Source organism: Cebus imitator, unplaced genomic scaffold, assembly GCF_001604975.1.
Source record: "Cebus imitator isolate Cc_AM_T3 unplaced genomic scaffold, Cebus_imitator-1.0 Scaffold62, whole genome shotgun sequence".
Taxonomy (NCBI): Eukaryota; Metazoa; Chordata; class Mammalia; order Primates; family Cebidae; genus Cebus; species Cebus imitator.
In genome coordinates this window covers 1,547,732-1,561,041 of record NW_016107377.1, presented here as the reverse complement: position 1 = coordinate 1,561,041, position 13,310 = coordinate 1,547,732, and the positions used below count along the sequence as shown (strand labels likewise).

General features: G+C 43.2%; 1 protein-coding gene and 1 long non-coding RNA gene across 3 annotated transcripts in view; one reads left to right on the top strand and one right to left on the bottom strand.

Moving 5' to 3' along the window:
* The window catches only part of LOC119471457, a 10,725-nt gene extending 3,312 nt beyond the window's left edge, over positions 1 to 7,413 (top strand). Inside the window, exon 2 of the long non-coding RNA XR_005200524.1 lies at positions 5,850 to 7,413. This is a non-coding gene — a long non-coding RNA (uncharacterized LOC119471457). The remainder of the gene's footprint in view (positions 1 to 5,849) is intronic.
* The window catches only part of TNR (tenascin R), a 410,842-nt gene that overhangs the window by 227,131 nt on the left and 170,401 nt on the right, over positions 1 to 13,310 (bottom strand). The gene's annotated exons all lie outside the window — the stretch shown is intronic.

Below are 13,310 nucleotides of genomic sequence, written 5' to 3'. Positions count from 1 at the left end.
AATTCTGGCATAAAACTTGTCAGGTTTGAAAACTTTTACAGCCTCTGGGTGGCCACTTAAATTTGTTTATCCAGTTTCAGTTCCAAGATTACTTTAACAAAATTGATTTTGTTCCTCTCTGTTGAAGGATCTTGCCTTTTGGTAAAGAAACAAAACACTTGAGTGATTCTCCTTTCTCTTTTCATCTTTAACCTTGTCCCAAGTTCCCCAAACAGTGAACTTGTCCCAAGTTCCCCAAACAGTGAACTTGTCCCTTACTTGTTCTTCTAATTCAGGACGTAGCTACTGAAAGCTTTTGTTGTTGTCTCTGGCATTTTTCTAAAGTCTCTGCTCATTCTGACTGTTAGCCTGTCTGGCACTATTCTTACAGACTTATAATACTCTTCTGTATTTGTCCTTGGTTATGTGTTTCTCTTTCCATCTTTTCTACATGGTATTAATATACTGAATTCACCGAAGAGCTTTCTGGGTAGCCTCACTGTTATTTCAGGATGTCACCTCATTTTTCTCCTCTCTCCTCAGAAACAATGCTATTGCTTGTCAACTTCTGAAGGAGATAAGGGGGCCTAACATTCAAACAATTGGAAAGCAGCATAATCATGATACATAGATTACCTTCCATGCCAGCCCCAACTCCTATGATTGGTTCCTTCCTCCTTTCTTCTCTTCCCTTCACCCACATGGAGGCAAAAATAGCAGAGAACCAAGAGGAAACCATGGATTCATGGATGCAAGAGGCTTTTCAGCCTCCGTGAGCTCTTTGAGGCCCATAATTGGTAGGGTTTTGTGGTACTGGAGATGCTCACTGGATCCCATAGTTATCTGCTTACGCCTGAATTAAGACCTGATTTTCAGGAAAACAGAAGCTATTAAACTCTGCTGTATTCAAACTTTAAAGAGTCAATCAAATCTAGATTGCAGAATGACAGAAGTGTATCTAAGGAAATAAACTGGTTGGAATGAATTGTGTTTATTTCTTCCCACATTAGAGCTGGGACTTTTCTATAACAGCTTGGTATGTATAATGCTGCAGTATGTAGTCCTTTATTCTGAAGACCCATGGGGCCCATGAGACCTGGGACCCTGAGACTGTTTTCAGTGGTCGTGATCCACTGGCAAGAATATTAGAACGGAGCAGCTCAGCTGGGGACCACACCTCACATATCACAAGCTCTTCCCTCTTTCTGAAGCAAACTTCCAGCCCTGAAATATGAGAAAAACTATATGACTTCCTTCCATCACCAGTGGAAGAAGAATAAGAGGCCTAATGACATAATATATTGTAAATCTCCTTGGCATAAAAAGGCTACATTATATTTTGATGTACATGATGGTGCTCAAATCTAGCATATGTTCACAATATCAGCTCCTTTTTTCCTATAGGCTATATTGTTATATTTACTTTCTCACTCTCTAATTTTTCTGGTCCCTTTTTTTCTCCAGCACTGAAGAAGCCTGATGGAGATTTTATAAATTCAGTGGCTCCCACATTTTCTAAACAAACGTGCTACCCTCACCATCATTCAAGAAATGACCAACTCAGACACATTTATATGCCCAAATGCTTCACAAGGCCACTGATTCCTAAGTGCTAAACAGGTTTGTTCTGGACTTGGAGTCTGAGCCTGAGGAGTGAGGCTGAGATAATTTAAGTGCCTCTTGTAACAGAAGGCAACTGGAATTCAATAGAGATAAATGTAAAATATTGAACTAGGGAGCTGAACCATCGGCAGGGTAGAATTCTAAGTGGAAAGGTTATGGCTGAATGACTAAGCACGGGAGAACACACACCGTACGCAAGGAATGCTTGCAGAAATACGAGTCTCAGGTGGACCCTGCAGAGAACAAGAGACAGGATGTGGCAGAACAGCACAGCGTCAGCAAAGAAGAGCCCTTTGGGCTCAGTAGAGGCCACTGCTGGGAAGTCTCCCTCCTGGTGAAGACTGTTTGACAAGAGACAGAGGGATCTGGCTGGCTATGTAAAGCTGACAGTTTTTAGCTGCTGTCATGAGCAGTCAATTTTGCTTTTTCTCTGTCAGGCTCCAAACACCAGAAGTAAAACATCTAATGATAACCTGAGGCACTGGCTGTGTCTACTAGAAAAACGAAAACAAAAACAGCCACTCAGGTTGGTTAATTCAATCAAATGATTGGCCAAGTTCCATGAAAAGATCAATAGAATCAGTGGTTTGACCAAATGGAGAGGCCGAATCAGAGAGCATGATTGATCCCATCACCCCACGCAGAGTCAGCCAAACAAGGCAGTGTATTCGAGCATGAAAGGGTCTCTTGGGTGCCCACAAATTTTCCTTGCAAAGAGTCCATGACATTGGCATAGGCCTGAAATACATCTGACAGGATTCTCCCTTCTCCTTCTTTTAAGGTATGTTTTCATACAATTAATGGAAGGGCAGGAATTTGTCCTCTCTTAGATTGACCACATCAGGAAAAGAAAGAGAGCAGGGAAAGCCAGTAAAAAGGCAAGTGGATGGACATAGGCTAGGATTCAACAAGTTTTCAAAGCAGTCAACACATTTCTTTGGACACAAAAATTACTCGCACTGTTTTCCGGACAAAATCCATCAACACTTAGCAAACCAGTAGCCCCCAAGAAAGCACTTCATTCCTTAACTAATGATTTGCCTATTTCACGCTCCTCAATAGCCTATCAAAGGGTATTAAAAGACACACCAGTTACTAGTCCTGAGAACCAAAGAGGTGACACAAGCCCAGTTTCTCTCTTTGCTTAGCCTTCCCAATGTCCACTACGAGAGCCCCCAGTCCCTAATGAAGAGAGCATCCATTAATTAAATGAGGGCAGCCTTACCAAGCTCTATAGAGTGTTGACATATATACTAAGCTCTTTTGGCCCAAGTTCCAAATTCATTCCTTGCTTTTGGCAGGGAGCAACATGGAGACTTCTGCTGGGAAAACGCATCACTATCTGAATGCATGAGAAAGAACAGCTGTGAGTGCTGGTGTTGTCCTCACACACACTCTCCTGCCTTCTACTTTCCAATCAACTATGAGCAATTGGGTCCTTTCTGACATGTTGGCTGGGTGATAAAGGTTCTGTCTTACACCCCTGTGTTTTAGCAAAGGGCTTTCTCTAAGGCTTATGCTACCCTTTTCCAAAGTTCAAAAAAACCCCTGAAAAAGTCAGGCTTGTTTGCTTTCCTCTGTCACTTCAGAGACTGGTATGTGCTGATCTTCATTCTTCAGACCAGAGTCTCAGTCACCCTTTCCAGAGAACCAGTTGTTGATTCAGACAATGATTAGCAAAAGCACAATTATTAGCTTTAAAAGTGCTCTCAAGGTGATCCGTAAACATCAACAAGCCAAATTGTAGAAATCCCACTCCACTCTCCAAGCCCCTGACTTCTTCAAGACACCTGGCAGCTTATGGAAAATGAAATGTACCTGTGTCTTTTCTGGCAGAGGCCCTGGGGCCTCCCTCCTGCTGCCTACTCTGTGTCTCTGACCACCCCAAGCTGGTGATGGCTGTGAATTGGGCACCTGGATTCAAACCCATTGCACCAGAGGTTCCCTCATTAGCATTCGGTTGTTATGCTTTCCTGGGGCCTTTTGTGGTTTACAGGATGGGAAAGAAACCTCTCGTCAAGAGCCTTAGAAAATCTCGTGAGTGGTGGTTCTTTATTAATCCACTTAATCAGTAAATTACATAATTAAAATATCAAATGGTACCTAGAGGCTCAGAATATTTAAAAAGAATTTTGTATTGGTTGCACATTTTGATGCCAATTCTAGACATTCCTGGGGACAGCTCCAGAATTTCCATAAAGGAGGAGCTTTGGGGTGCAATTTGGTTTGAAGGGGGGAGCTTAGGGAAAACACTGCAATGTTTATTTGGGGTGGTTTTTTGGGAGGGGAGGTCAGGTGGAGACTGGGGCCACTCCTGCATACACCTACACACTGATTTCTGAGCCCTTCTGCATTCTTGCTGTAACGAAGGAGGCAGGCCCTGGGAACCCGGATGGCTTTGATAAAGCACTCACCTCCAATTTCCTCTCCCCTCTACCAACTTCTTGCTCTGCCCTTGGCTCTTTGCCTCCCCTGTGTCTGGCTTCCCTCTTCAGCTCTCCACCTGCACCCTTGCCCTTTCCTTCACCACTAACTTTGCTTCAAAATCTATCTCCTCTTTATCTCAGTCTAGTAATAAATGGCTAAAAGGCAGGAATGCCCAAGGGACTGCCATAAACCAGAATTATGACATAGCATCCAAGGCTAAAAGCTGAGATCACTATTCTAGTTTGAGAGCAAATGTTTTAGATGGTTCAGTCCATAAAGAATCCTGGATCTTAAGAAAATCACAAAAGTTTGGCTGTCTTTTCTTTTCTTTTTACAAATAAGAACAAACAGGATGACTCTGCCAAGTCAGACATTTTGTTTTTGAGGGTGCTGCCTTTCTAAGAGTGGGTGAGGATGTGTTGCTTCTTTCTGGGGCTCTCATCTTTTTAGCCTTTCCCTCCCCATTCCACTCCCATCCCCACCAGAGGTGACATAGCAGAATGGAAAGGGTGGATCTACAAACAAGGTCAGACAAACCAGTGGAGGATGAAAATAGGCTGACCTTTACAAATTTATGGTATTGGATTTGAAAGGGCTAGAACTTGGAGACCGGAAACTGAGGGTAAAGGCACTGAATAATAATGCCACACACTGGGAGCAATTCCGTGTAAAGAAGTTATTTCTCACTGAGATCTGACCATGGAAAACATCCTCCCAGGATCCCTGAGTGAAGGTGCAGGAAAATCAGAATGCTCATACACTGTTGGCATAATACTTTTAAAGTATAAATCAGTGACATGTATCAAAACCCTTACAGACACACGTCGACTTTTTTCTTCACCATTACCTTCTAGGGCTTTACCCTCAGAGAACAGTTAAGAAAGTGCATACGACTTATTTAAAAGGATGCTCATCAAAGCATGTTAGAAATACAAAAAAATGAAAAATGATCCATGTGTCCAATAATGATTCTAGTTAAATAAATTATGGGATATCATGCAATGAAATACCGTGAAACTACTAAAAAATGGATTACATTTGTTGACATGTTCATAAGATATTTTGGGTGGGAATGAAAGGCAGGAAGGATGTGAATTCAAATTAGACTTAGATCTGGCCCTCAAAAAGCAGGCACTCTAATAGGGGATGGACAACATGTAGAATCTTGAAAAGACTTGGAAAAGACAAGACAAGACAATCAGATCCTGGTCGCTTATTTTGTGTTCTTTCTACAAAGCTCCTTGTTGCTTTATACAAGGTCTAAATTACTCAGCCTCAAGCAGAGAAGGAAGAAAATAAAGAAGACTACATTAGCTTGCAAACATATCCCTGAATAAATGAGAGTTCATTATGGACTCTTAGTACATCAAAATCAAATTAATTCATTAGCTCTGTACTTGCATTTTTATTCTTTCCTTCCCCGGCTGCCAGCCTTTTACCCCATGATGTGGTTTACTAGCAACCCCAAAATGGGGCAAGTAGGGGAAATAAAAGGGAGATAAAATCCAAATAAGTCGATTTGCTACTTGTTAAGTACGATGGACGTGAGGAGTGGGTGGTGGGGGCAGGGAGGAGTGCTGACAACACGGTGTTTGTGAGGCTCTGGCAGAGGCCCCTCCTTGCAGGAGAACAGTGTGTGTGGAGCACACGGGCCCCATGTAGATGAGTGAGGGAGTCTGTGTGTAGTCCTCGGAGCCACAGACCCCCAAGCCACATGCTGCCCGCTGCAGACTTTCTGGGGTTGCCAGTGACAAAGGGAGTTCAGCTGGAAGGGGATCTTCGTCTTCTGAGCCCCAAACCCTTGAATTCTTTCTTTTCAGGAATGTGACTCCTCCAGTCACCATGGGGTCTTTGAGTGACATGAAGTCCCCGTGTCATGGACGGCCAGGCAGCTGAATGAGGCTCGCTCACATTCTGATTCTCCAGACTAATCAACCTCACTCCCGCCGCCTATTCCATCCCTCTGCAATCTCTTACTCACTTGAGTATCATAAATCTACATTTTTTTGGTCCACAAGGAGAAAATAATTCTTATAACTTTAGTCCCTAGGCTGTTACTTTTCAAAGTGCTCTTTAGGGAACAGAAACAGAATACATCAAATCATGTCTGCAGCTACTGTCCCTGCTGAAACATGGGCCATCTTGTGTGCCATCAGTATCCATGGCCTTATATCCTTTTCCACAAAACCATTACTTACTTTTTTTTTTTTCTGTCTCATTTCCCTCAGCCTGAGTTTCATTTTTTTTAAAAATGGTATCTCAAGATCTTTGAGACACCTACAGCAGTTACCCTCTTATGAATCTTCCTGTTCAAGCCTTGGCATGAACAATTTAAGACCACGGATCTTCCAAAAATCATGTGTGTGTAATTACATTTAATTTTGTTTGGAACCACATTTAAGTGTAAATTCCCTATAAGGAAAGAAGAGCATGGGACATGTGCATTGGAAAAGGAAAGGTGGCCTAGGTGGAGGGATTTCCATTGGGCCATCGGCCAAGCGAGTCCCTGAGAGCTGACAGTGCTGCAGGCTGATGGGTTAGCACGTGCACAAGGAAGGTTCAACCTAGACAGAAACAGCCTTTTGGGGCTCCCTCCCAGGAGGCCACGGAGGACTGTGATGACTGACTCCCAGCAGAACCTCGTGCCATCCCCTACGCAGAAAACACTTCAGAGCCATGGCAACGAGGAAATGATGGTTGAAGCATCTGCAGGTCTAACGTGGCCATGGGAGGAGAATCTCTGTTGTGATGTTCGTCATGTTGAGAACTCTTCTGTCTAAGGTGGAATGTGTGGTCTGGTGGAAGAGGGTGCAGAGTGAGAAGCAGGAACCTGGGAACTCTGCCCCTGTGTGCCCTGCACAAGCCCCTCCCTGCTCTGGAACTCATTTGCCCCTGCTATGAAACTGCAAGGGAAGTAGGGGCTTTCTAAGCACATCTACCCCTTGATCGTTCTAGGAATCTCTGACACTTTCATGTGAATGAAGTGTGATGTATATTTCTGCCAGTCTCATAATTCCTATAGTTTAACTTTTAAAAAAATCAAGGAAAAAAAGACTGGAGAAATTGATGATTAAAATGCAGTCTGGGCATTTCTTTATTTCAATTTTCCTGTTATCCTCATGTCCCTAAACCAGGAATAATAATGACTTAGCAGTTATATTTTTTTACAATAATGTAAGTCTGCCAAAACATTTTCAAGTTTCTTGCTTCACCTTGCTGAAGGCAACACAAGCTCCTACAGCTGACAGGTCCTCTCAAGCCCAAGCCTTTGTGGTCCTGGAACAAAGTCCCACTCAGGTACAGCTGTGGACAGGCCGGCACCCACTCGAAGACTGCTTTTTAGGTTTTTGTTACTCTCATTTAGTAAATATTTATTTAGCTGTCTAAAGTATGATGATGAATCACTGCTATTCTCTTTTTAAACAAACAAGTCTAACCACTGTCTTCTTTTTCCTTTTTCCTTGGTAACAGCTAGTCTCTACCTGTTTCATGTAATTGTTTAAAGAGCTTTGGGTCCATGAAACAATCTTGGTGGGCATTGCTCAGCAATCACTTTGTCCTCTTAATACCTCCATTCCTTCCCATAGAAAAGATCCTTCGCCTTCTAAGAGATGCTCAGGTTTGAAATGATCTGTCTCCCTCCAACTATCAGTCCTTTGCATCTCTTGCCTGCCTCTGCACTACACACTCTCCCTTTGCATGGGTCCTTCTGCTTATTTCAGCCTCTGAGGATCTAGAGTCTGTTATCTGGTGTATCCAATCCTCTGCCTCTTATCCAGTCCTGGATCAATTGCTGGAGTCCTGCAAGTCACTTCATCTCTGTTCACAGTTTCCACTGCAAGGCACAATTGCAGAGAAGAGCAATGCGCTGAGGCTAGAGTTCATAGGAACCCTCTTCTTAGGGACTTGAGACTCTTGGGGGAAGCCATCATGGCTTCCAGATAGATGAAATGGAATGTAATGAAGGCAAGGCAATTTCACTCTCCTCAGTGCAGACTGCATTGGGAAGAAAGAGTTTGCCTTCATTTTGATGCCAAAACTAAGGAAAAGTTTCTTATAAAGGTTTTCTGTCTCTTGCCCTGTCCACTTTTTTCTTTTTAAGTAAGAGGTTTTTTTTTTTCCCTTCTAGTCTCACTATTTTTATTCTACTTTCTGTGCAGGGACTGCCAAGGAAGGGCCCTTGGTTGGCCAGAGTAAGGCAGAGCAAGCCAATGAGTTAACCCTCTAGGAGATGACAAAACACTACCCAAAGAGCTAGGAAGAAATTTGTCACTCAATTGCACCTGCTGCAGGCATCCCATTTTTCTCCTATTTGATTAGAGGCACATGTGTTGAACACAAGAAATAAAGACTTCCGTAGACAGGTCTGCAAGAGCACTCTCCACTAGCCCTCCTTCTTCCCCACCCCTCCAGTTCGACTAGCAGAGGGCTATCCCATGCATGAGCATCCTCCCAGCATCCCAAATTCTGTCTGCAAAAGATCCAAAGATTCAATCCCCGAATATTTACTAAATTCAACTATTGTTCCTAGCTGATGCTGGGCAAGCCGTATACAACTGGATCTCTGCTTTCAAGCAGCTGACGATATAATTGTTGGGACAAGACAGAGACAAATGAAACAAAGAAAACCAGTATAAAACCATATATCACTCCGTGATGAAATTTGTGGTTTTTGCAGTTTTGTTTTGACCGGTACTCATAGAACTGTCAGCGATCGATAAAATGCTTGCTGGTGATATCAATATGTCATCAAAATTAATAGTACACCATGGCTGAGCTCCATTTATTCACTCATTCAACAAGTACTTATTAAACACTTACTCTAATGATATTTTTGCATTTACCAAGAACTTTACAGTTTGCTAAACACTTTCACAGTGACTCATTTGATTCTTATCAGACAGGCAGATTTATAGCAGATGGACAATGAGACTCAGAAAGGTTAGGTAGTTTTCCAGGTTACCACATTAATAAGGCTGAGATCCAAGACTCACTTTTTCTGGTCCTCCATGTACCCTCTTCCAGTGCACCCCTCAGACTTAACTATAAACAATGGCTGTACGTTTGAGTCAATATGGTTAGCTGACGACCATGAGTGCCAATGCTGACCTTATGCATCCTACCCACCCCTCCTTCACATACAGCTATGGATAAAAAGGCTTTCCTTCAAGCTCTAGAAATGAGTCTCAGGAATTCCATCTGTAGGTTTTATATAGATGTGCACACACCACTTTCCTGGCCCTTACACTCTGCTTCTTTCATGTCCGCTCCTTTTGTGTGGAGAAGACCAAACTGCTGATTTGTGATCTTTGTGAATGTCTCCAGAGGCCCAGGATGAACTTTACAAACTCACCTCAATTTCAGGCTGAGGGTCGGGGTCATTTGCACAACTCTCTCCATCTTTCTCACCCTCCCAAACTCTGATTAAAAAGGTAATTGAGGGCAGTTGGGGTGGGGAGGAGACAGAAGAAGGGAGCTGAGCTTTGTGTGTCACTAAAAAAGGCTCCTGCTTTCATTACCACTTGGAGAGGGTGTGTGTGGGATGTTTGTGCATAGGGTGGACACGAATGATATGACATGAATGGATTTTATTACTTTCGGCTATCCCATAGCTGACTAGGGTACCAAGACTGATATGTAAAGATTCCCCACAAATCATTGTGGGTACCTTTTCAAGTACCAAGATCGAATTTATCTTTTTCTCTCTTCCCTCCTTCCTTCCTTTATTCCTTCCATTTTCCCCTTTCTTCTTTTGTCCCTTCTTTCTCTTTCTTTATAATGTTCCTCCTGTCACAAAGCTATTGCTTACAGCACAAATGAGTCATCAAAATTAAGTTACATTCCAGACTCCTTTGCAAAAAACAAAACTCACCCCCAATATCTCCAAATACTTTAATACTTTTTTTTCTCCCACACCTTTCCTAAATAGAAACATCTCTTTCTTCACATGATACCAGAATCTCCAGGTTTTTTCGTTGGAGTCTCCTCCTTCTCCTGCTCTCACCCAGTAGGACCCAGAGGCGGTGTTGACATTCCTTGAGGTGCTTGTAGATTGATGTCATTTACTGTCTTCCAGACTCACCTCCTTTTAGAATTGTGGCACTGTCTGCTCTTCACTCAGCTCCACTCATCATCAGGATTGACTCTAACCCATCTAACACCTCAACCTTAAAATTTCTTTACCTCCTGAACTAAAAACCTTTATTCGCAACCCATCCCAGAGACCCATGACCTTGGCTCAGTTGAGAAGCTATCATCACATGGAACTGCTCCACCTTTAGAACGTTCACTTTGTCACACCACTCTCTGACCAACTCTCCTTCTCCTTCTCTCTCTTTTAGTGTCCCTTTCAAATCCCCTCTTCTTTTGAATCTCAGTAAGAATATAATGCTGTAGTTAATATTTGCTGGAAGCTTTTTATATGCCAACCTGGTGTGTATATTATCTAATTTATCCTCACAACTCTACAGATGCAGGTGTCATTACTATCTCCATGTTACAGATGAGGAAGCCTCAGCTTAGAGCAGTTCCCTCAAAGTCACACAATTAACAAACGTGTTAAAAAGCTGGCAAGCGCCCCAGAGCTTATACGGCTAACCTGTATGCTAAACCCTTCCATTTTGCCCACTCCATTAACTCAGGCATGACTCCATTTACTCTCCTATCTGTCCTGAAAACCTGGATGCATGACTTCACCCTCCATTTAGCCACATCTTTGAATCTTTCACTCCATGTCCTTCTGCTGCTGTCACTCCACTAACTTCCAGGCTTGAATCCATCCAACGACCTGCATGTTTGACTCCAACCCTGGGCCGACGAGCCCCCAGATTCATACTTTGGGTGAAATCTAACATCGATGCCACTTTACTTCTGTCTTCAGAGGCCAAGCTCCAACAAGAGCATCAGGCAGAGTAGGGACCATCAAAGGCAATCCTGGCACAACCACCAGAATCCAAGTGAAGCTTTATGTAGGAATATGCATGCCTTCCACGGAACCAGGCCTATTTTCCCTTAAGGAAGAAGCGACCAATAAAACCAATAAGGAAGCAAACACCCTAAGGTGAAATGTGAATTTGGTGGAAACTTCATGATGCCTGCACCTTCATGAGAAGTGCCCTCCCCCTCAGCAGTCTGTGCTGTGTGAGCACCTTCTACACCTGGACTGGACAGGAGCAAAGACCATGAGCTGCCACTGCTGATGGCACTGACCTGCGCTGTTGCTAATGAGCTCACACCAACGCCAGCAGGACGACCTCAGCCTGAACCTACTGCCTCAGTTGGCTTAAAGAGCAGCCACTGCCATTTCATTCATTCACTCATTCATTCATCCAACAATTTCTTGCATGTCCTGGGCTAAGCGGTGAAGATACCATAAAGAATATGACATTTACATCCAGAAATACTTAAGTTCTTTAGTAATCAAGACTTCATTCTTATATTTACTGTCAGAAAATCATTTAGGAAACCAGGAGAGGCTCAGGTACTTTAGTAGAGAACAAGCCCAAAGAAAAAAATGGACAGATAATGTTCGTGATAATATTTCTCTTGATATTGTCTAGAGTGTGCAGGAGAGGGACAAGCACCTTTGATGTAGGTCACATCAATCAACCAGTCAATCATAATGGGCATTATCACCCATCTGTGGTGTCTGCATTTACTTCAAGTACTAAAATGCAGGCTTATTATAAGAAACTTAGAAAATGTGGAAAAATAATAAATTGAAAGATACATATACCATGTATACATAATTACATGTAACAGAATAACACATAAATTCCATATATAGAGAAGGTGTATATATTCTAACATCTGAATTTAACTGTTTTATTATTTGTGTATTCCCTTCCAGTATGTTTCTCATTTACATCTTTCTCTAAAACAAAATAAAATAAAATAATTCATCCATATGCACTCTCGATGCCATATGATTAGAGCTCATATCCTTTCACCCTACCTAGCCTCACTAACCATGATTTAGAATTTCCCAAGTGACTTTCTTTTTCATCCAGGGAGATGTGCCTCAAGAGAAGGAGGCTTAATTTTAATAGCTTAAGTTAAGAAGATTGACTGTAAAATATCTTGTGATTCATCCTGAAGCCAAATGCATTATATATCACTTTGTTTGCATTTGTTGGCAGTATTTAATGGTCCGAATTGATTCTCTGATTAGCGTGCCTAAGCAGGGGTTGACCACAGAGGAATTTCATACTCCCTGTACTTGGGTACACGACTGTGTGTACACCCTCCAGTCACACTTCACCAGCTCCTCCCTGACTTTGATTAAGGGAGATTGTGTCGCCTGTGACCTGCCCTCTGTTTTGTACCAGTAAGAGGTTCTGCCCTTTCAAGGGTTGTGAGCCCACTCTCCCTCAGAGCCCTGCTGCTTTTCCAGGAAGCAGGCAGGTGAGGTATGAGGCCAGCATGGCAGCAGCTGTGTGGGAAAGCAGGACGGTGGCTGAGTAATAAAGATCCTGGCTGCTGTTTTCTGGAGGGAGAAGGTCTGGCTTGCTAAGCAAAGTAAGATGGAAAGAAGTAACTGGAGAGTGGCTTGTCACACCCACCCAGCCTGACAGCCCGACAGGTGAGTTAGCAAATGCTACATCGTAAGGAATTGCAAGCTATTTTCTGCAAAGTGGGCGAAGACCCTGGGATTAACGACTGTACACAATGATAGATGTTGCTAAAGAAGGTCATAAATTACCAGCCATAAACCTGGCAAAGCTCATCTGATTGTATGATGCAATCTGGGGCACTGGCAGATTTCCAGAGCAGGCTGGGGGTGTCGGGGTGGGCGTTGGGGTTGATGCAGAAGCTGGCAATGCATCTTCCTGGCCGTAGGGTACAGATGGTGAGCCTGGTGGACGTCCAGCATTGGAGGCTGTGGAGGCAGCAATGCTGCTGGACGAGCTCTGCCTTCTCTGAACGTCAGCCCATGGTCAGAGATGCGAGAAAAACCCACAGTAAAGCTTGGCATGAGGAATTAAAATAAAAACAAAAAAGCCCTAGTTGTCTTTCCATTTCCTAGGTATAGATGGATGGCCAAGGGGGGACCTTCCTTGGATGTGAGTTGTGAGATCAGATCCCAGTTGTTTTTTATCTTGGGTCTTGAAGAATAAGATGAGAAGTGGTGGGAGTGTGCATGGAGAGAAGACCTGGGATGATTTGCACTCCCAGCTTCCTCTGTTAGGGATCCTATACCTGGTTAAGTAATGTAGATCTACACTGTGAACATGACAAGGACCTTCATGCCATTACGATGGCCTTAAATGCTGACCAGTCTC